This window comes from Protopterus annectens, chromosome 7.part0 (genome assembly GCF_019279795.1).
Source record: "Protopterus annectens isolate FY-2018-M chromosome 7.part0, PAN1.0, whole genome shotgun sequence".
NCBI classification, from domain to species: Eukaryota; Metazoa; Chordata; order Ceratodontiformes; family Protopteridae; genus Protopterus; species Protopterus annectens.
Genome location: NC_056739.1, coordinates 958,010,672 through 958,034,640, shown reverse-complemented (window position 1 = coordinate 958,034,640; position 23,969 = coordinate 958,010,672). Strand labels below are relative to the sequence as shown.

The window sequence follows — 23,969 nt, the reverse complement described above, 5'->3', positions numbered from 1 at the left end:
CTGATGTTAGCAGAGTTATTAGTGTTCCTTCCAGAATTCTCTTTCCAAGCCTATATGAAGACACTCCAACAGCTCTCATTAGTGTGGGAATGCCAGCTTTTTCCCCACAAGACTAAGGCTACAATATCCAGGGATTTTCTCAATGGTGATACATATGTGTGTGTGTGTGTGTGTGTGTGTGTGTGTGTGTGTATGTATATATATATATATATATATATATATATATATATATATATATATATATATATATATATAGATATAGGGTACCTGTCAAATCTTCGAACACTCAAAATTTCGAACATTACATGGTCTAGACTAAACGTTCGAAATTCTGAGTGCTCGAAAATAGACTTTCAATGGCACCGTACGGTGCAGACAGGGAGAATTTCCCTTTTCTGCACTGAAGTGCGGTCTCGGAGTTGGTATATTTAAGTAGGGGGGGGCAGGGGGGGTGCAGGGGGGCTTCCCCCCATCCTACACTGTTAAAGTGTTTTTTTCTGTTTTCTTTTTTTTTTTATGTTCGAACATCCACATGTCGAACATTTGGTCTTGACCATGTAATGTTCGACATTTTGGATGTCCAAACATTTAACACTGACCCTATATATATATATATATATATATATATATATATATATATATATATATATATATATATATATATATACACACACACACACACACACACATATATATATATATATATATACACACACACACACACACACACACACACACACACACACACACACACACACACACATATTTACATAAGAAGCATGGTGTGAAGGGACTTGTTTTTTCTAGTCTTTTTTTTTTTTAATTTGAATGCTGTTCACATGTAACTGATTTCACACTCTGCTGTTCTGCTGTGATCACAATTTTGAGGGTCAATCACAATGTAGTCAAAGTCTTGTCAAGAAGCTGAATCGCTTACTGTTTTTGCTGGGTTTAGTCATCTAGGCAGCATGAGATTTTCCTGTAGTACATTTGCTTGGGGACACATGGCTGAAGCGACATTCAGCTGCAGAGAAATTTAGCTGTTGCAAATTCCCTGTGAGCAAGGAAAATAATGTGGTGCTATGTCCACAACTTCAATAACCAAATGCAAAAAGGGGTAAATAATGTCCATGGCCCCAAGGCGACATGAGATAGCAGGCAATATGGTAGGCATCAGCAGCAGGCTGGCCAGTGGGTATGTCAGTGGCAGTAAAAATGCAGTGCACACATTGGCCATGTCAGTGGCAGTAAAAATGCAGTGCACAATGGGCAGTGCCTTTAAAACTGAGGTGTGCGTGTGTGTGTGTGTGTGTGTGTGTGTGTGTGTGTGTGTGTGTGTGTATACCACTACCCCGTTCACAGCATCTAGGGAGCATTACCTAAAATGCATACTGGAGTATAAATGTGACTACAATAGCATGCAACATTTCCTCCATGCTATACCAGACATCTACATGTTGTAGCTACAGAAGCATGTACTGTACACTGAGCATAACACTCATTACTTCTTCTGCTTCCATGCAAGTGGTTATTAAAGCTGTGGGCATGGTAGTGTGTGCTTCACTTTGCCCACTGAGAATTCACAACAGACATATTTCTCTGTAGCTGAATGTCACTTCATACATGTGTCTCAACCATATTTACCACAGGGAAATGTCTCGCTGCCTAGGTGCCTGAACCTGTTTTTGCTGTTTCAAGATAGCATATGACTTCTCAAGTGACAATGTGTAGAGGGTCCATTTTCTCTCCCTCCCTCTCTCTGAAAGAACTGAACAAACCAAAATGACTACAACACCATGAAACTTTTAGCAAAATTAATAATTTCCTTGGAGACAATGACTGCTCCATTGTACAGACCAAAATGCTAGTTATTCTAGCCCAGCCTTACGGTGCAGAGGGATGAAGGTCTGATTACAACTCAGAGGACACATGCTCGACTAGCAGGAAGGAAGTCAGAAGGGAAAGGCAGAGAGAAGGTTTAGATGGAGAAGACAGGAATGAATGGCTGATACTGACTCATTCGTCCATTCTGGGGGGTATATACTTAGTTAGCAGGGCTTGCCACAGGAGCTACTGCTTACAAAGTACATGCTGTCAGCAGAGCACCACACACACAAGGGAAATCACGAGTGGTTACATGCATGCCTCCCAGGCCATGCAGCATCTGTGGACTTCACGGGAACTGCTGCAGGGGTTATGATTCCAGGGACTGGAAGGGATGCCTGCAGGATCAGATACACTGGCCCTTTCCCTGCTGCTTGACTCTTGCTTCTCAAAAGGAGCAAATGGGTTATTCAGACTCTACAGTCATAGAAAAATTAGATGAAAGTTCCTGGTTCCTGTTCCGAAAGAAGGATGAATACATAAATGAGATGCAGGAAGGAGAGCTATTGGGAAAGATCCTGTGGATGGAGGCAAAAAGAAAAGAAAAGAAAACTTCTCCACAGCCAACAGTTCCTTCTCTTCAACTGCATCACCACCGTGTGGTATGATAATGTGAGCCCAAGAAACACTGAGGCTGCACGACTTAAAGCACATGAAAAAAAACAAGTTTCCTTTTTATTTTTAATAAATATGTTTCAATATTTTTCCTTATTTCAGTGCACTCTAGAACCAGTATGTCTACTAACACCAATCCATTGCTATCTGACAAGTTTGCCACCATGTACAAACTTTGCTCATGCTCTTTAGGTCCTTTTTATTTACTATCTAATGCCATGCCTCTCTGTGTTTTATATTTTCAAACATATAACTGCAATAGTACAGCTATTATTTGCAAATTAATGATTTAGTGTTTGATTTAATCTTATGACTGCCCATCAAGGCATTTACTTACAGTTATTTTTTTGTGCCTATTAAGTAGAATAAGAAACCAGGATCCTCTGAAGTGTTAGTGGTTGGTGGCTTTTATCTACACATTGTTGTGAATGAACTAGAATGCGCGCTGACATATTCTGCATTTGAACTATAGAAATTGTTCTAATGCCTGCACAGCAGACTTCAAAGTGCAACCAAAACAGCAGTAAAATATCTGAATTCAACAGTGGTGTTGTTTCATACATTCAGTGTTCTAGTATGGAGTTTGCTGATTTCTCACAACATGTTCCCCCTTTGAGTTACCTGGTTAGGTCTCATTCCAACAAATCCTAAAAAGTAGTAACAAGAAGAAAATGCGTGTTATGTTGTGCTCAAAGTCAATATAGAACATTTCAATCATTTACATAATTATACAACTCTTCCATGTATGAAAAAGCAAACAGAATGACAGTGCAGACCATATTGACTGGGGGTTGGTATAATGGTTAAGGTCTTTACCTCACACACACATACAACGTACAGGGTTTGATTCTCATCTTTCAAAAGGAAGTTGGTTAGGCTTAAAATGTTTCACAAGGGCAGCTAGCCTAGTACTTACCTGTAGACCTGTAATGGTAAATGCACTACCACTGGGAGATATATGTGTTCATGCAGAATGTCATACTTTTGTTTGTGAACATTAGCCTGAAGCAGCAATAATGAAAGAGAAAACTTGCAACAGCATAATAACTAAAGCACACGCCTGTGAATGTGAAATAGTGTAAAACAAAGCAGGAAAGCAAATTTGTTCCTGGGATTCTTTAAACATAGCAGTGTATTACAAACGTCTTACTACTGTAATGCCGTTCCAGAATTATGAAGCAAAAACTGTGAAATGGCAAGACAATAGCAAATATCAACATTCACTGTTCTCCTTTAAAACTATTTTTGCAGTAAGAGCAAGCACCCTCCCACACGCCCCCTTCATCCATGTTACTTAGATATACTGTATCCAAGCATACCTCGGAGAAAAGGGGATACTCCAAGGCAGAGTACTCTTTGACTTACTTTCTGTAAGTCCCCATTTCCCCACTTCTGAAACGTTTTCTTCACATTTAAGTGTGTAAGACTGTGGACAGCCTTGACAGATCAATAGTCTATCCAGTCTTACATTACACTACAAAGCTGTTCCAGATATTCATGATAATTGCTGTCCTTCCAGCTATTTTGTTTTTCAATTTTTTTTCATATTTTCAAATGTAAACAGCTGATATTAACTAAGATGTTGAAAACAGGATCTTTGTGAATCAAACTTTTGTTCCTTTTGCTGGTAACTGACAGATGAAGTTGGTGTGACGTAGGACAGAGGTATACTGGATGCAGAACAGGGTCTATCTGTTTTCTGGAAGGGAAAATTTAGGAAGGATATTGCATTTAGTTGACAAGCAATTTTTAGTATAGATAGTGAAAAATGGAAGCTGTACAAAAGTAACCAAAACAGAAGGAATTAATACTGATATTCTTGGTGACATTTGGATAAATACACTTAGAGTATACCACTGAATGGCCAGGGAATTCTGATACCATTAAAACGTGAACAAGTAATAATAGGTTGTTATAGTGCTGAACATGACACTTACACTGCTGTAAAACAAAACTTAAGCTGGGGTGGAGACATGTTATATAAAATCTAGGATGGGGTGGAGACAAGGTATATAAAATGTTGTTCTTCACAAACCAAAAACAACTTGCATCAGATTGCACACTGGATCCCCTCCAAAAAATATAAGGGACCAGATTTCAAAAAAGTTGCTCAGTGTAAGTCTAACCTGATTCCAAAAGACTTGCTCTCAGTGTAAGTGACTTACTTCAGTGTAAGGCCCAACTATAAACAGGCTTGCACAGTGGGCCACATTTCAAAACAACTGCTCTCAGTTTAAGTGGCCACTTAGACTAACAGCAAGTCTTTTGGAATTGGGTCCAATATCTAACCATTAGTATATTTAGGGGTAACTTAAAAAGCATGGCAGAGTGTTTCAAGGGATTGCAAATTTCTTAGAACTGTAAGAGAACTCTAAAAGGGAAGTTGGAAGCATACCTGCTTATGCTGGTGTAATTGCATTGGCCTAAGCATTATGTATGTCTTCTCAACAAGATATGCAGATTGTGAATTTTTGTTTCTGCATTAAAAATACTGGATGTACCTGTGAGCTAATGCGGCACTGAAAGTGGAATTTATCTTATTGAACATCTAGCTGTTAATTATAAATACAGGAAGAAGCATGACTCAGGCCAGTGTGGATCACTGGCTACAATATTGGTTGATATTATGAAAAGTAAGGGAGATGAAGCAGGTGACTTCAGGTGATTTATGTTATTGTTTATTTCAGAAACGTATTGTCACCTCATAGTAAGACGCTGTCCGGTTCGATTCTCAGCTAGAGCGTCTTCTGCGTGGAGACATGCGTGAATGGGCGTACCTTCATTGAAGGTTATGCATCAGGGCTGGTAACTCAGCACGTAAAAATCAACTACCAATCCTTAGCGGACCGGAGTTCCGCTGTGGCGACCCCTAACCGGGAAAAGCCGAAAGACACAACAACAACAACATATCTCCTTCATCTAAAAAGAGGTGAAATACATCCTCCTTGGAAAATTAATGCAAATAACGTAATATATATACTTTGATCTATTATATCCACAGTTAAAGAATGTACAGTTTAAGATGTGCTTTATTAGTCCTGTTTAACCAATTTCTTTCAATATGCCTTTTACTGATGCTGGCATAAGTGAGTGCATCAACGATATAGAATTTCTTTTACTCTGTACAAATAAATTCTTATGACATGTTTTGCTACATTACTTTATTAAATGTGAAATGGGTTCATAACACTTCTTGCACAGGGATGGACATCCACCGTGAAAATGGTTAACATGCTAATATGCAAGTTAACCATTTTTCCCGGTGGATGTTCACCCCTATGCAACAAGTGCCATTAACCCATTTCAAACAAATTTTTTTTTATTACTGTGTACTTTTTCTATATTTTTGATGCAAAATAGTTCTGTTGCCTAATGTTTCTGACTTGCTATAGCATTCCTGGAGGAAATGTTTTACATTCAAAATATAAGTTATGTAAGTAGTTAATGTTTACAGTTAGAAGTATAGACAGACATACAGACAGACAGACTCACAAACATATAGATAAAAACACACATACTTTACAGCCACTTTGTTGAGTGAGCAGACATCTTGGCATAATGGTTAAAGTGTTTACCTTATAGACACAAGGTGCAGGATTTGATTCTCATGTGGGGTAATTGGCTAGGTTTAAAATGGTTCACAGAGGCAGTTAGCATAGTACTAGTCTATGAAGATATCTTTTTGTGAGCAAACAAATGAAAAAAAACATAGCATGCAAGGCACTGTACTCCCCCCATGCCTCTTAATTGTCCTTAATTTTGCTGCATAGCTCTGCTCTAGTCCTCTTACAATGTTTGATTTTCTGCTAAATCACTGAGGATTAAGATAAATCAATAATACCAGACATTAAAGTTACATATGTATTGTTTAGAGAATGCTTTACTAATGGACTGCATGTTGGAGCTGAAAGATGTTGGTATTGGCTGTGTTTGTCTCTCTCACTCTCTATGTCTTTCCTTCTCTCTCTCTCTCTTCTCTCTCACACACACACAAGCACATAGGCAGACACACACATACACACATACACACACACACACACACGCGCACGCATGCATTTCTTTCTTTTCTTTATTTACTTTTTTTTTTAAATTATGCTTGCTAAACAGCAAAGCGACATTTGGCTAGAGTAAAAAAAAAATGGTGACCATTTACTTTTTTTCTGTCCAAGCTTCGACACAGTTTAATATGCTGCCTTGAAGTGGTGGACTTGTTTTTTTACTGGACATTGCCTGTATATTAATGTCCTGCTGGAGAACAGTCATTCTCCAATCAGCATGAAGATGTACAGCGCGTCCATTCTCCAGAGAATGTTAATGGATTTTCCCACCCATTGAAAAGAAATAGGCTTTTTTTTTCTATTTTAGGAAGTTGAATCTAAATATTTTGCTTTTGCAAGAGACTCATCTCAGTGCACGGGAACATCTGAAACTTGAAAGGAAAGCAGGGCTACAGGTTTTAGGGGGGGGGGGTTGCCTCTTATGTTGAAGGAAGGAGGCATGTGGTAGTGGTACTAATTAAAAATTCATTGTTCCTGTCAGTGATAGATGTTTATGCTGTCAAATGGGGAAGAGTTATCTTGATAAAGAGGTAGATAGATGGCAATTTGATTAAATTGGTTAGTGTTTATACCCCTCCATGCAGTCACTTCATACCTTTCAGATAGTTTGAAGGAAATGTTATATTTGCAAGAAAGGATAACAGTGGGAACTGGTGATTAGAACACAATTTTGTCAAGTAGAAGAAGTTCATGCCAGATCTAACAGGTTCTCTATACAGGTGTTTTTGAAGAGTTTATTATCAGCAAAGGTCTAATGGATTTGTTTCAAGGGTTGAATTGCTTCCTCTCCCAGGTACACCTGTTATTACATAGGCATAGACCTTATTCCAGGACTGACAAAGTGTTTGTTTCAAGGGAACATGCTCATAGATTTGGGAATTTGGATACCCTTTCACCTACTTTACTGGATAATTACCCTCTATTAACTACAATTAACATAGATGGTTTCTCAGTGAAACCTACTTTGTCTCTTTGTAGATCAGATAATTTGGCAAGTCTTACAAAGGGGATTTTTGGCACATTTCTAATGTGAGTGGGAACCAAAACTCATACCCTTCCAGTTGAGTGTTAGAAAATGAAATATAAACTTGCATCTGCTTTACCAGGCACGGAGATGGATGCTAAATCTACGGCTCTTAATATGACACAGCAACTGCACAGAAATATGGAGAAGGTGTATGTGGGTATGCTTAGAGGTTATGCACAGAAGAAATTAGAAGGTCCAGTACATACTTAGATAATTATTTGCACTAAAATGCTAAATTTGCAGAAAAAATGTTTAAGTGTCAAAAGCTTAGAATTCACCCTGTCCTATCAGAAATGTTTAGCTATACAACTGCAACAATTTCATGCATAGATGGGTGTAAATACAATTATCAGTGCAGTCACAATGGAGGTAGCCACTTTCCCCACATAAAATACTACAGATTTTTGTATCCTTTTACCAATAACTCTACTCAGAGTACCCCATTTGGGTCTCTTCTACTACATCAGCCATGACTTATTTGTCTGGGACCTTCCTAATCAAGTTGGCTACTCACGTTCAGACCCTATTATTTATCTTCACTTATGAAAACTAACAAAGGGGAAAACACCTGAACTTGACTGTCTTTCTCTTGAAATCTTTTGTAAGGGGGAAATTATTTTATTACTAACTTTGTTATGTTGATTAACAATATAATGACAAAGAGGGTGATTTCTGAATCCTGAAAACATGCCATGGTGTTGGTCATACTTAAACCTGAAACACAAAAAGTTCTGTACCATCGACAGAAAAGTCAATTCTTTTATTTTCCAACAGACAGTAAAATCCAACAAAATGAGCGCTTTCGTGTGCCCAAAGCAGACTTCATCAGATAATGAACCAATGGTGCCTCCTGTTTTTATACATTTTAAAAAAGCAATCATACTTAAACCTAGTAAGGACCTGCAGCAGGTGATGTCTTACTCTTTTACTACAACTTGAAACCATGATAATAAACTCCTTACACTAATGTTAGCAAACAGGACAGATCATTTCCTCCTAGAGATAATGCAATTGGACCAGACTGGTTTTGTGTTAAGATGTATAACACTAGATAATTTAGTAAAGATGCTGTAAGACATTGACAACACCTCAAAAGTGGGCAAGAGGCTAATTAGAACCAGCCTAGATGTGGAGAAAGCATTTGATAGGTTTGTTGGGACAATTTATTTGTGGTTCTGGAAAGAATGGGTTTCCTCTTTGATATTATTCTGTTAATCAAGGCACTCTATACTAATTCTAAAGCAATAATTAAATTAGATCCAAGGCTCTTCATGGAAATCACTCTGTGGGGGATGTAGGCAGGGTTGCCCTTTGTTCTCCCTTTTGTTTGCACTGTATCTTGAGCCATTGGCAATTAAGATGAGGGACATCTTTTACCTAGGGGAAAACCCATATATCCCTCAAATTATATATAGATAATTTACTTCTGCTTATTTGAGACCCTGTAGTCTTTTGTTAGTAATTTGTGTAATAAGATTCATTTCTGCAAGACAGAGTTCAGGATTAACTGTAGTCCACTGGTGGATCTGGGGAGAAAGTTTCTTTATGTGGATGCCTCTGAGAGTATGAAGTACCTAGGAACATCCTAACCAATAGATTAGAGGGATCTGTGATGTTAACCTATAGCTATATCGTAGAGAAAATAAAAAAAACTCTTTCAATTTTGGAGAAGTTTAAATCTCGATTTTCAACAAAGAACATTAACTATAAAATGGTTTGTTCTTTCCCTAATATTATATGCTGCATAAAGTTTTCCATTAAATCTGCCAAAAGATCTGCTGGTATCTACTCTGAAGATGAACTCTGCCAAAGTTTCAGATGCAGGAGTTAGATAATGTTTAGGAGAAAGACCTGCTTCAGTTGTTTTCTGGAAAAAAAAAAACAGTTGTTTCCCAAAAAATGGACTGGTCATTTTGGATTCAATGGTGGGTTGAAGTGAGGGAAGGGTTAAAAGATTCAAAAGGGACATACAGGTAGAATATATATAATTCTTTTGAGAAAGAGATCTCATATTCCACTTAGATATAAATTGATATGGGAGTATATAGAATACTTTTGAGTATGAAATCTCATATTTCACTTAGATATAAACTGATTTGGAAGACAAACTTAGGTTTAGCTATCCCAGATAATGAGTGGTACAAATTGTTCCAGATCCTGAGATATGCCACTACATTAATTAGTTTCAGATTCTTCACCTAGCAATATTTGTTTAAATTCTTCTATGCAATGGTTAAGCTTAAGAAGATGCTTCCCAGCGTTTCATCAAGTTGTCGGAGGTACATTCAGGACCTGCTGACATGTATTTTGGGAGTTACAAGGCATTTGTAATAGTATACGGAAGGGATTGGTTACCCTTTCACCTCCTTTCTTCATAACTGGATATGTCCTGTTAGTGAACTTATCATAAGGTGACTAAAATTTATTAAATTTAATTATGTTGGTTAGGAAAAAAATGGTCACCAGACTGTGGAAAAAAGATCTTGTAGGCTTTATGAGACTGATTCTTTGACTTCTGAACTTGGAGACTTAGAGCCTTGACTTCAGACTATATTAGTAATGGTGAAGGTGCTGTGTAAATGGAAAGTTTGGTACAATAAATTTCCTTAGGCACAAGGTAACGTGTGCAGTTTAACTGACGAGATCTCATTATGTATTAAAGTGGACAAGTTAAATCCAATGTGCAATACATGCTATGCCATGAGGATTATTTCCATAGAAATATATATATATATATATATATATATATATATATATATATATATATATATATATATATTAGAGGAATTTGAGTTTTTATGTGGTGTGTAAATGCTTTATGGACATCTTGTTGAAATGTTAAAATCTATATTCTATTTTTCAATTTGTTCTGTGTGTTCTTGAAATTTTTAATAACAGTTTGATTAGAAAATGCATGACAGGCCATTCTCTGCTCTGGGATGTGAAGACTGTGTTCAGAAAAAACTCATTCCAAATAACAGCAGCACTCTTTGCTAGATAAAATACAATACTATTCAGTTTTTCACTTAAAACTAGTCTAACTCTCACCCTAAGCACTCAAAAAGCATCCTACAGTCCAGCACTTGCTCAGACCTAATAGCAAGCACTAATATACCCCAACACTTGACTGCCCAGCAGGCAAGGCTCTTTATCCACCCCTCACCATTCAAGTGACTAAGCAGCTCACCCTACTATTCAGGCATGACCAAAGGGCAACTTCAGGTGTACTCTCCAGTCCAGCTGGTGAATCTGGGTATACCGTGGCAATGTTACAACTGCCTCATGTACACAGACAGCCCTCTCCTCCTACCACAAAACACTAACATATGCAAGAGATGCAACTATACAGACAAACTGGAGGCTAAGGTCTTTCCACCCAAGACTGGAACAGACAGTCATGAGGAGAAGGTTAACACCTGCACCACACCTCCAGCCTCACATAGACTTACTAAACCAGCAATGTCAAAAAATACACACAAATACACAAAATCATACTCGGAGGCTCTAAATAAAAACCTGCAAAAGCATCAGAGAGCTCCAAAGCAGACACCCACAAAACCTGCACCTCCCGTCACAAACCAGACAACACATAAAACACAAAATCAATGTGCCGCACAATCACAGCCCTTAAGGCGAAATAACATACCTAACACACTAGTAATAGGTGACTCAATAGTCAGGCACACTGACGCCCCACTCACTAGACTGGACAAGGAGAAGATTACTGTTAGCTGCCTATCAGAAGCCAGAATCCGCCACATAACACAAGCACTCAGGTCACTCCAGAACAAGTACAAATATGACCCTGTCATTGTTCATGTTGGTGTGAATTATCTGATATGTACCTCCCTGGACTACATGAAAAGAGATGTGGAAGAGCTCTCTGATCATGTATCCCAGGCGGGCATGACCCTGACCCTGTGTAGCATTCTGCCCTCACCAAGAATGACACCTCAGTATAAAGAAAAAATGATTAATTTCAACAACTGGCTAAGCTTCTGGTGTCATTCAAAGGGGATCTAGTATCTGTCAGCCTGGGATGACATGCTCGACAAGCTGCGTTGTTTCGCAAGAGATGGCTTGCACCTGTCACCTCTTGGCTTTCGAATACTGGCCAAGGCTCTTGCTGCCCCCATAGTGCCTTTTTTAGGCAAGGCTCAAAATTCAAACCCACCACCGTAAACAGCACAAGTAAAAAAATGAGGGTTATGCTACTCAACGCCAGGAGTTTAAATCTCAACATGCATGCACTCAAAGCACTCCTAAGTATGGAGAACGTCGACATCTGTGCAGTAACTGAAACCTGGTTCAAGGCTCCAGAGAGCACCCCAGCACTACCGGGCTACAACTCATACCACACATTTCGTCCACAGAACACGGACCGAAACACAAAAGGAGGGGGTGTATCCATATTCATCAAAGATACTCACACCTCCAGGTTAGTGGCGCAGCATGATACCTCTGAGATCATCCATATACAACTAACATCGGGCAAATCTGCAATGCAAATTGAGGCCTGCTACAGATCACCCTCCATGACCCTGGACCACCACTCTGCCTTTCTGAAGACACTGGAAAACATGAAAGTCCTACCGAACACCCTGATATTGGGCAATTTCAATTACCCTACCATTAACTGGGAAAACTACTTGAGTACACATTCCCAGGCTCAGCGCTTACTGGAATTTATCAACTCAAATGCCCTGGATCAGCTGGTAAACTCCCCTACCAGAGGCCACAACATACTGGACCTGGTAATCACCAACATGGGTGACATGTGTTCCGTACCAGATGTCAACCCGTCACTGGTTAGATCAGACCATAAACTAATCACCCTGGATGTCCATACCCCACCACCACCCCAGCCAAGGAAACCACAGTTAAAAACATTTCTAAAGCAAACTTCACCTTACTTAAGGCAGAGGTGGTAAGTTTCACAGCCCCCACGCTAAAGGATAACACTGCCCAAGATGCAGAATCCTTTACAATTGCACTCTATGAGCACCTACAAGGATGCATGAATCATGCCATCCCTAGCAAGACCAAGACTTACTCCCCTAAGACAAGGAAACCAGTCTGGTGAACCCCTGCCATAAACAGGCTATACAACATAAGGAGGAAACTAGTTAAAAAAAAAGCAAATCCCAAGAAGGAAAGACATCCCTGATCAGTATCAGTAAGAAACTAAGGTCCCTCATAAAATCACCCAAGGCTAACTTCGAAAGAAAAAAAGCCAAGGATTCAAAAGATAACCACAAAGCCTTCTTTAGCTATGTCAAGAATCTAAGTGGCAACTCGCAGATATGCTCTGAGCTAGTGCAAAATAGCACAAAATATACTGAACCTACTGATATTGCCAATATCCTGGCAGATAGATTCAGTGCAAACTTCACCTCCCTCGCACCCTCAAAAGGGCCCACAACAATACCGGAAAAGTGTATTGTCCCGGAAATCACAGAAGCACAGGTGAAAACAGCCCTTTCAAAAGCCAAAAACAGAGCATCAGTGGGGCCAGATAGTGTCCCAGGCTGCATCTTGCACGAACTACAGAATGAACTAAACCCCCTCCACCTAAACACGCTGTTCAACCTCAGCCTCTCCACAGGCTACGTGCCCATAGAATGGCGCACAGTAACGGTTATTCTGCTCCACAAAGAAGGGGCCACAAATGACCCTGGTAACTATCGCCCCATAAGCCTGACTTGCCTGGTCTGCAAGGCTATGGAGCGCATCATCATGGAACTCATTAACAAAGACACTGGAAACCTCCAAACACTTGACTCGACCCAGTTCAGCTTTGTTAAGGGCAGATCATGCCTACTAAACCTGGTTTATTTCTTCGAGACAGTCACCAAGGCCATAGACGAGGGAAAGGTGGTTCACACAGCCTACCTTGATCTTGCCAAGGCGTTCGACACCATTCCTCACTCGGGTATTACAGAAAAACTCACCAGCCTGAACATAAACCCCTACGTCACAAGATGGGTTGCCAACTGGCTTACAGACAGAACTCACATGGTAAGAATAGCGGGCTCCAGGTCTGACTCTAAATCAGTCACAAGTGGTGTCCCACAAGGCTCGGTTCTGGGACCCCTACTGTTCGGCATATATTTCTCAAAAGTACAGACAAACACAGGAGGACTATGGCTAACCAAGTTCGCCGATGACTGCAAACTGGGAGCCATAACTCACTCTCCGGCTGACACAGACATCCTTCAAAAAGGTCTTACTGAGAAAGACACCTGGTGTCAAAGTCATGGCCTCAAGCTAAATGGCAAAAAATGCATAGTCATCCCGTTTGGGAAAAACAAAACACCCACGAATTACCACATAGGCGGCAGCCCCCTTAATACAGAAGAGGTAATAAGAGATCCTGGGACCCAGGTAGATAGTAATCTCTCCTTTGACAATCATATTGCCAAAGTAGTTAGAAAATCCTTCTATGTGACCCATCTAATTACTAAGGGGTTCGCATCTAGAAATAAAGAGGTTATAGTGCCCCTCTACTCGTCACTCATCAGACCCATCATAGAGTACAATGCCCCATTTGGGATGTACCTCACAAGACACTTCCAGCAGCTGAAAAGACCACAAAAGCATCTTACCAAGAGGATTACTGGCCTCAAACATATGTTCTATGGAGCCCGACTGAAAAAACTCCGGCTGTACTCAGCGGCATACCGCTTACTCAGAGGTGATCTCTGCCTGACTTACAAAGCCATGTCCAACTCAGAATTGATGGACATGCTCCACCTAAAGAAATCCAAGTCACTGCGAGCCATGAGCTCTAGTGAGCTAAACTTCGCCACAACAATGAATAGAACATGCTGGAGGGATAGATTCCTGTCAAAGAGACTCCCCATGCTTTGGAACAAAATTCTTAACTACATTAGGCAGAGCCCCTCACTAACACTCTCCAAGAGAAGCCTTAACGAGTGGATGGGTAACAGAAAATACACCCCTGGGATCACTTCATTGGTTCTGCTTGACAGAGGCTCAGTTAATTAATCAATGGGGTGGCGAAAGCCAACACACTCTGGCTAGGCTTATAAATGTCCACGGGCAGATAGCCTAGTACCTACCTATGAACCTAAAAGAGCAGCGATGGAAATGCTAACAGGCACTATCACAACCCAAAAGGGATGAGGTTCACACACACCATGTTCCCAAAAAGTACAGTTGTGTACTTACTATAAATGTAGATGTTCGAGTGCATTCACTGTTGCAGTCATTACAGTTGGGTTATCCTGCTGGCAGGCTACCCGCAGTCGGCCTGAGTTCCAAAGTCTAGGTCCGGCATCGGTTGCTGTCACCTCTTCCCTGACGTCACTGCGCCAGGGGTATAAAAGATGCAGCCGACGCCATTTTCTTCAGTTTTTCTTGCCCCAGATGTCAGATGCCCCAAAATTGGTAGGCTAACTTATGCCAATAAGCATGCATGCACATAAGACAACTTTTCCTTCATCTACAAGCAAATACACCACATAGGTTGTATAGGATAGAGAAGTACAGATAAATCCCAGCAAAGAAAAGGGGGCATGGAGGGAGAGTAACCTGGACTGCAACAGTGAATACACTTGAACATCTACATTTATGGTAGGTACACAACTGTACTATGTTCATCGTGTTTCACTGTTGCAGTCATTACAATTGGGTTGAATCCCAAAGCTAAGGTTGTGAGGCTGGAGCTAAATAGGATTAGGAGAGGCTATAAGGCCCTGTAGATCTGCAGTGGCAAAGCCTGCCCTGGATTTAGAGTAGAGAGGTAAGTGATAGTGCTTTGTAAAGGTATGCACTGAACTCCAGGTTGCAGCCTCTAAGATGTCTTTGGTTGGTACTCCTCTGAGAAAGGCTGCTGAAGTAGCTGCTGCTCTGGTTGAGTGTGGCCTAATGTCATTAGGCACTGATTTGCCATGCTGTGAATAGCAGAAACGAATGCAATGGCCTATCCACTTTGAAATAGTCTGTTTAGAAATAGGCTTTTCTTGTGATGCTGCAGCATATGCCACTAGGAGTTGATCAGTTTTTCTGAAAGCTTTAGTTTTGTCCAAGTAGAAGCGTAGCTGTCTGTGAATGTCCAAGGAATGCAGAATTCTCTCACCCTTATTCTGTGGGTTTGGATAAAAAGTAGGCAAATTAATTGTTTGATTAAGGGCCACACTGGACACTACCTTAGGCATAAATGTAGGGTTTGTCCTCAGCGAAACCCTGTCTGGATGGAAAATGATAAAAGGTTCCACAGCCATGAGTGCCTGTAACTCTGAGACTCTTCTAGCGGAGGTTATTGCTAGGAGCAGAGCTGTTTTCCAGGATAAGAATTTTATGTCAGCTGCAGTGGCTGGCTCAAACTGAGGTAGTGTGAGTTTTTCCAAGACATAGTTGAGGTCCCAAGCAGGTACTGGTGCTCTCCTTGGAGGTCTTATATTTTTGGCCCCTCTGAGGTACTGCCTTAGTAAGGGGTGTGAAAAAATAGGTGGTTCTGTATTGTAATGAGCTGAAATGGCAGAAGCATGAATTTTAATTGATGAAAAAGAAAGGCCTTTATCCAGCATCTCAGTTAAGTATTGTAAAATCTGAGGAATATTTGGAACAATCGTGTCAATACCTTGTGCTTGGTTCCAAGCACAGAATCTCTTCCATTTATCTGCATTAGGCCTCCTGGCCTCCAAAATAACATCCATCACTGCTTTAGAGAGAGGTGCGTCTTGAGAGGCTATATTATCTGCCATGCCACCAGGTTTCATAGGTTCATAGGTTTATACTAGGCTATCTGCCCTAAGGCATTTATAAGCCTAGCCCAAAGTTATGTGGCTTACGCCACCCCTTATGTTAGAAATAATGTGCCCATTAGTTTGTTGTGCCTCTGTCCAGCAGTGACACAGAGATGATTCCCGGTTTAAGGTTTTGAGTTGGCTGTGCAGTATGTGACTGTCTTGTTGGGTCAATAAGTGTGGCATCTGAGGTAATGCCCAGGCTGAGCAGTGAGACAAGCTCTTTAGGATTGGGTACCAGTACTGGCGGGGCCAGTCTGGGGCAATCTGTATCATTTTTGGTTTCTCTTGTCTGACCTTGAGGAGTACTTTGGGGAGGACAGACAGAGGAGGAAAGGCATATACTGTTAGATTTTTCCAACAGAAAGAGAGTGCATCCACTTTCCATGCTTGCTTGTGATAAGTCCTTGTGCAGAATATTTGTAGTTGGTAGTTGTGAGGGGAGGCAAACAGGTCTATATCCGGACATTCCCAGGTCCTTGTTATCATGCTGAAGACTTGTGGATCCAATTTCCATTCGTGGGGATCCATGAGGTTTCCGCTTAGTTCGTCTGCCAGAGTATTTTTCCTTCCTGGCAGGAATTGTGCTTGCAGATGTACTTGGCAAGTCAATGCTGTGTGCCACAAGTTCATGGCTAGCCTGCAGAGGGGGTAGGAATGTGTGCCTCCCTGCTTGTTTATGTACCACATGACTGTAGTATTGTCCATCCTTATTAGTAGTTGTCCTGGGTGAAGTTGATCCTTGAAGGCTGTTAGGGCATTCTGAACAGCTAGCATCTCTTTTTGATTGATATGTAGATGCATTTGACTTGCGGACCATGTGCCCTGAATACATTTTCCTGCCATATGGGCCCCCCAGGTGTAATCTGATGCATTTGTTGTCAAAGTCTGTCTGGCTGTGGGTAAGGTGAATGGCTGTCCCGTGTTGCGGTGACAGGCTTTTGCCCACCATCGAAACTCCTGTTGCAGGCAGGGAATGAGGGTAATTACTGTTTCCAGGCTGTGGCAATGTTGAGTCCAAACACTTTTTAGATACCTCTGAACTTTCCTCATATGCAGTCTTGCATATGGAATTAGCAGAATGCAGGATGCCATGAAACCCAAGGCCTGCAGAATTTTTCTTGCAGATAACTGGGTCTTTGTTGCCAACATTTTAAAATAAGTAGTCAGTTGTCTGTGTTTGTCTGGCGTGAGATAAGCCATCTGGGCAGTTGTATTTAAGCTTGCTCCCAGGAAAATTATCTCTTGAGAGGGTACGAGTTTTGATTTATTTTTGTTTACTGTGTACCCTAGACTTGTCAGTAATCTTTTTATAAACGCCAGATGCTGTAGCAGAATGTCCTTGTTCTCCGCTTGAATAAGGAAGTCGTCCAAGTAAGAATATATTTGTATTCCTCTTTGTCTGCAAAATGCAATTACTGGTGCCAGGCACTTTGTGAAGATCCTGGGCGCAGTAGATAAGCCAAAGGGCAGTGCAGAGAATTGGTAGTGCATTGAGCCAGCTTTGAATCTGACGTATCTTCTGCACGTTTGTCTGATTGGGACATGCAGGTATGCCTCTTTTAGATCTGAAGTCACAAGCCAAGCCTTCTTGCCCAACATGGGCAGAAGCTGCTGTAGAGTCAACATCTTGAATTTTGGAATATCCAGATATGTGTTTAGAATAGATAGGTCCAGTATAGGTCTCCAGGCTTTGCCTTTCCTGGGTACCAAGAACAGTCTTGAATAGAATCCTTGACCCTGCTCTTGTTTTGGTACTTGTTGAATGGCCCTCATGTCCATGAGGGATGAAACTTGTTTTTGTGCCTCTGCCCATTGATTGTGTGGCAGATCTGGCATACCGTTTTGCCTTGGCAGGGTGTGAAAGTGGAACCTGTAGCCTTGTGTAACTATATTTAGAACCCATTTGTCCTGGGTGATCATGTGCCAATTTTGTGGAAAAAGTGCTAGTTTTCCTCCCAAAGGGTCTGCCAAAAGATAAGTGCTTGGTGCTGGAAGTGGGAAGTCATTGAGACTGTTTTTTTGTATGGCTGTGATTTTTCTTCTCCGCTTTTGGAGGTAGAAGCACCCCATTGTTTAGGTCTGTATGAGCCTTAGGACTGTGATCTGCCAATGGGGCATCTGTATCTGCCCCTTTGTGGTCTATCTGACACTGGAAAGGACCAATTTTTTGTAGGCCAGTTCCTGCTAAATCTGGGAGGTTGTACCTGTAAGAAATCCTTGACTGTTTGCATAGATTTAGCTTTGTCCTTAATTTTCTTCAACACCTCTTCTGCTTTAACACCAAACAAAGTATCATGCTGTAAAGGAGCATCTAATAGTTTTGCTTTAACATGATCCGGCAAATTCTGTTCTTTTAACCAAGCATGCCTCCTAATGACAGAACCTGTAACAGCGGCCCTGCAGGAGGCCTCAAAAGAATCAAAACCACATTGCAAAGTATGCTTTCCAACTTGTTCAGCTGCATGCAATAAATCCTGCATTTCTTTATTGTCTGCACATTCTGTACTTGCTGGCATTTTCTGTTTAAGCAAAGACATAAGATATTGCTGATACTTAAGTATATGAAATTGGCAATTTAAGGCTCTTACAGCCAAGGTAGCAGAGGTATAAATCTTTTTGCCCCATCTATCTAGGGCTCTAGAATCCCTATCAGAGGGGATAGGGTTTTTTGCAGTAGAAGCCTTGACCTCTTTGGGACCCTGAGAGATGGTTTCAGGGTCTGCTGCAGGGTTTTTATAGAGAAATTTATGTGAATCAGGAACCCTGCAATATCTGTCTGGCTTAACCGGAGCTGGTGGTAAAGAGTCTGGAGAAAAACTGGACTCTGAAAATACATCATCTACAATGTCTAAAATAGGCAGAATAGCCAGGGGCCTGTGCTGGGGCAATAAAAGGAAATCTCTGAGCCTTTTCTTGGATTCTGAGTAGTCTTGGCTCTCCCAGTGAAAATGCTCCCTCATAGTATGCAGTGTTTCCCCAAAAGAATAATCCTCAGGAGGAGAGGCTGAAGGAATAGATTCTTCAGCATCAGAGACCTCATGGGGAGGAATAGAGTAATCTTGTTCAGAGGAGGAATCAGAGGAAATGGAAACCTGGTCTGAAGATTCATATTCTAACTCTTGCCTAGGCCTCTTTTCAGGAGGGGGATGGGAACTCCTGATCAAAGTAATAAGGTCTTCGGCCATTTTAAATATTCTGTTTTTTAGGCATGGAGGCCTGTCCAGGTGAATGCTGCACTTGTTTCTTTGTCTTCAGAGCTGCTTTAGTCTTTGCCTTTATAGCTGAAGTAGGTTTTACATATAACTGTGTAGGCCTGAAAACACCCTCAGAAGCCGATGCCTGCTCAGCGGCTCCGGACCCATCTGAGGGAATGAGTTCTGAGTGTCCAATACCTTGAGTTTCCAGAATCCCAGTCAGCTCCACGTGGGAGTCGGAAGCAGCCTGTGGCTCTGAGGTAGCGGGCATCAGGGGCTGCGAAAGCGACTCGCTGAGAACCGGCGAACTTGTGACAGGCCTAGAAGAAGCCTCGTCATCGGTTTTGGATCTCGGATGCCTGTCCTTTTCTTTTTCTTTTCGTTTTTTGTAAACTCCGGTAGTCAGCTGATCCGACGGCATTATATAATTAAATCTTCTGCCAAAGTAATGAAATGCAAAATCGTACCGACGCTTAATAGTGTGTTGGTTAAATCTGGCACAAAACCGACAACTAGCAACGTTATGGTCAGGGCCTAGGCAAGGAATACAGTAAGAATGAAAATCCTTATGAGGTATTTGCTTCCCACAAGAAATACAGTTATTAACTTTTTCTGACATCGGTCTGGAGCAAGAAAAAAGTTTCCCCAATGGGCCACTTAGCTTTAATGAAGACTTCGGATCTGAAATTCGAATTTGAAAACTTCAGGAGTCGGCCGACTGGCACTTGCGAACTGCTTTTGCTTCGGGCACCGCGCGGCAAGAAAAACTGAAGAAAATGGAGTCGGCTGCATCTTTTATACCCCTGGTGCACTGACGTCAGGGAAGAGGCGACAGCAACCGACGCTGAACCTAAACTTTGGAACTCAGGCGAACTGCGGGTAGCCTGCCAGCAGGATAACCCAATTGTAATGACTGCAGCAGTGAAACACGATGAACAACAGACATTGCCTAATAAATCTAAAGTTAGTTTCTGTTTTTGAATAACAATAAAAATAAATAAAAACAGAATTTAACATTTGTATTATTGTTACCTTTTATTTTAGCCAACAAGATAAAAACTCTAGCCCTTCATAAGACATATTTTTGGCTTTACTGTCATTTGAATCATGGAAAAGAAGAAAAAGAGTACTCTTCTTAAGTTTTTCCAAATATATAAAAATAAGTAAATGAACATGAACATAAAAAAATATACAGCAATATCTGTGTTTAACATGTTACAAAAAACTTCTCCAGCCCTCTCCTCCATCAAGGCCTACTGAAAGAAAAAAGAAATATTTAGTTTAATACACACATAATCGTGCAGCACGACCAACATTTCTTCAAGTTAACTACTGTCATCCTTCTTCCTATGCTCTTTCATGTATCCATCCTTGAGGTGGGCTAGAAGATACAACTATTTGTTTTTAATGCTCCTTATTAAAGATACTATCAGAACATAAAATAAGTCAGGATAGTGGATAACATTAAATTTAAGACGTTACAAGCACATGTAAACAAATCATAAGAGTAAATGTTCAAGCAGACGTTCCTGTAAACAATAAATCATAAATGATGAGTTCATGTTCATGTGTTTTCTTCAGCCAGAAGTTGAGAAAGTTGCATCATTCGTGACAGGGACCAACACAAATCTAGTGCCAATTAGGTACTGATATAGGTAAGTGAGAAGCTCCCTTATATATTTCTTATTTTTCTACATTATGTTCAGAATATGAAGCCAATAGTCTCTTTGGTAAAGTATGGTTTGGAGGGCAAATATTTTTGTCTAGGTTAGGTTTAGTAAGGTGCATACAATCATACAGAGTAACTTGACAATACAAGTGTTTACATAATAAATTGAATATCTAGGAAGAAATAAAATATAGTTTTAGCATATGAAAGAAATGGTAAACTAGAATAGATTCAATATATAACAAATTATTGAGGCCTCTATATTTTAAGAATCTTGAAAGGTAGTAAACTTCTTGCCTCAATTAAATATGAAACTGGGAAACTTTTCTCAGATGTACCATGAATTTTCCAACATAACCAATTGTTTTTTTTTTAAACAACAAACATCTTTATTAAATTATCACATGACATATGCAATCATACATTTATATAAATGAAAACAAATCATACTGACATAATCTTAGTTGTAAGCATTCTACCTCACAAATCATATTGACATAATTTTAGTTGCAAACATTATACATCACTTATAATCTATTAGAGCTATAGCTGGTGGGTCAGATTTGGGAATAGTGTATAAAAATTAAAAAGATTGGGGAGCTTTATAAATTACATCTGTCTTTTTAGGGACAGCTGGTTGACTATCAGGAAAATTGAAGGCAGAAATACGCACATCTGTAAAGCAAGCAAAACAGTAGGAATGACCGAAGGAGTAGAAAATCCTTCTGTAACAACTCAGTATTTTCTTATGGACTGAGAAACCTCAGTGTTTTCTGACTGAAAACACTAGCACATTCTAGCAAGTCTCAGAGAAAGAGAAACCTCCACAGGGAGAATCAGAAACTGAGCTCTCCTGCAAATCTGAATCAGAAATCTGAGAGAAAACAACTGTGTCAATCCCAGCATCTTCCTGTTCAGATTCAGAGTCTTTAATCTCTTCAGGAAAAGGGGTATCCCTCTTTATTTTACCAGAACTACTTTACAAGAAGGCTCAATAGCTTGAATTAAACCTTGAGCCAAACCCAGTAAACTACTCCTATCCAAAGAAATTTGAGGAGTAGACATGTGCTTGGTTTTCTGTTTCTCTTTGACAAGAAAATGGAATAATCGTGCTATTACTGGCAGCAGCAGGTTCCCGGGGAGAGGTACAGCATTCTGACACAGCAGGGAAACCTTCCTTGTTCCCTCTACCAAGACTGACACAACTGGCTTTCCCCTGCCCACTAAGAGGATCTCTTGCCAACTAAGGGGATCCCAACAGCTGTAGTGGATGTGCCTAACCCCTGGTTCATAGTAACTTGAGGTGCAACTCCAGAGGGATTTGTGGTAAAAGATGAGTGGTTGAGGTACACAAATGGCCACAGCAAAGTCACTCACCTGTGGCTGAGGTGGCAAAGGTCTGACTGTGGGACTGGTAGTCTGTCCCATGATCAAATTGAAAATGGTATTTCTTTCCTGGGAAAGACAAATAGCAAATGCCAGTAAACACTGCCAGTCCCCAAAGTTACTTTTTTGACAGAAAACACAATAAAAAGTACTTTAAACACTATGCCAGCCCTGCAAGAGTGAAATAAACACAATTTCTTCACAGAAAAAAGTTTTTTCGGTTACTTTCCAAAATGTTTATACTTGCAGGGAAAATGAGCGCTCCGTTACAGTATTGTGACAATCCGTTAAAACACCACACTCTTGGTTTTAAAATAACCTTCCTGAAGAGGAAAGAGATAAAACAGCAACAAAAGTAAGAAAATGGAAGTTTTTTTTTTCCCAAAAAAGGGAACTTATCTGCCTGACAAAGGAACAACACAAGGTCACCATCAATCCTTGAAAGGCTCAAAGGAGAGTTCTTCTCGGTGGCTCTAAAACTTTATAGGGCTTCACGCCCAAATTTGTCTTATACTCAGTGCAGCTCAAGCTGCCTGACTGTTTTGGAGTGTGGAATGTGCCCTGAACTTTTGGAAGCTGGCCAGCTGTTATACTGTTATATCCTTGGCAGGATATAACCTATATTGCTAAGGCTACTGCAATAGTGATCCACGTGATGAGCATAGGCTAGCTGCCCTTGTGTTCCATTTTAAGCCTAGCCAATTCCCCTTTTTGTGCTCAAAATAATCTATCCCATTTGGTAACAGACTGTCCTACCCATCCCATGGTCGATAATTATATATTGTCCCTAATGAGAATAACTGAGATCATACCATATATAATTTGAGGGGGACACATGAATGGGATAAAGCATTTACGAGCTGTCTCTGTCCATTAGTAGTAAAGGGGGTAGTCCTCAAGTAAACTATGTGTTTCCCATCCATAGATTTAAGATGCACTTGAAAATGGACAGGGGTGAACTTTGTGTTATGTGGATGGGAGTCTGTTCCATAGCAGTGATATCCTCTAGAAAATATACCTGTCCCTCCAAACCATTCTGTTGATATTGTAGAAGAGGTTTAGATCCCTAGACTAAGTATTTCTGATGCTATTTAACTTGCTGAGGTGCAGTAAATCCATCAGTAATGGGTTGGTGGTTGCCTTGTATGCCAGACACAGATCTCTTCTTAGCAATTGGTAGGATACTGAGTATAGCGACAGGGCTTTGAGTCAGTCCATGTAGGACATTTTTTTTAGATCTTGCATCCAGTGAGGTATCTCTGTGGGCATTCCAGTTGTTGCATGTATCTGGACAGAGGCATGCTAAAGGGGGCATTATATTTAAAGAATGGCCTAATGAGGGCTGAGTAAAGGGGGACAATG

At 40.5% G+C, this 23,969-nt stretch overlaps 1 long non-coding RNA gene across 1 annotated transcript in view; it reads right to left on the bottom strand.

The window, feature by feature from the left end:
* Window positions 1-2,568: 2,568 nt before the first annotated feature.
* LOC122806799 overlaps window positions 2,569-23,969 on the bottom strand; it is a 167,753-nt gene continuing 146,352 nt past the window's right edge. The window contains exon 3 of the long non-coding RNA XR_006365557.1: window positions 2,569-3,146. This is a non-coding gene — a long non-coding RNA (uncharacterized LOC122806799). The remainder of the gene's footprint in view (window positions 3,147-23,969) is intronic.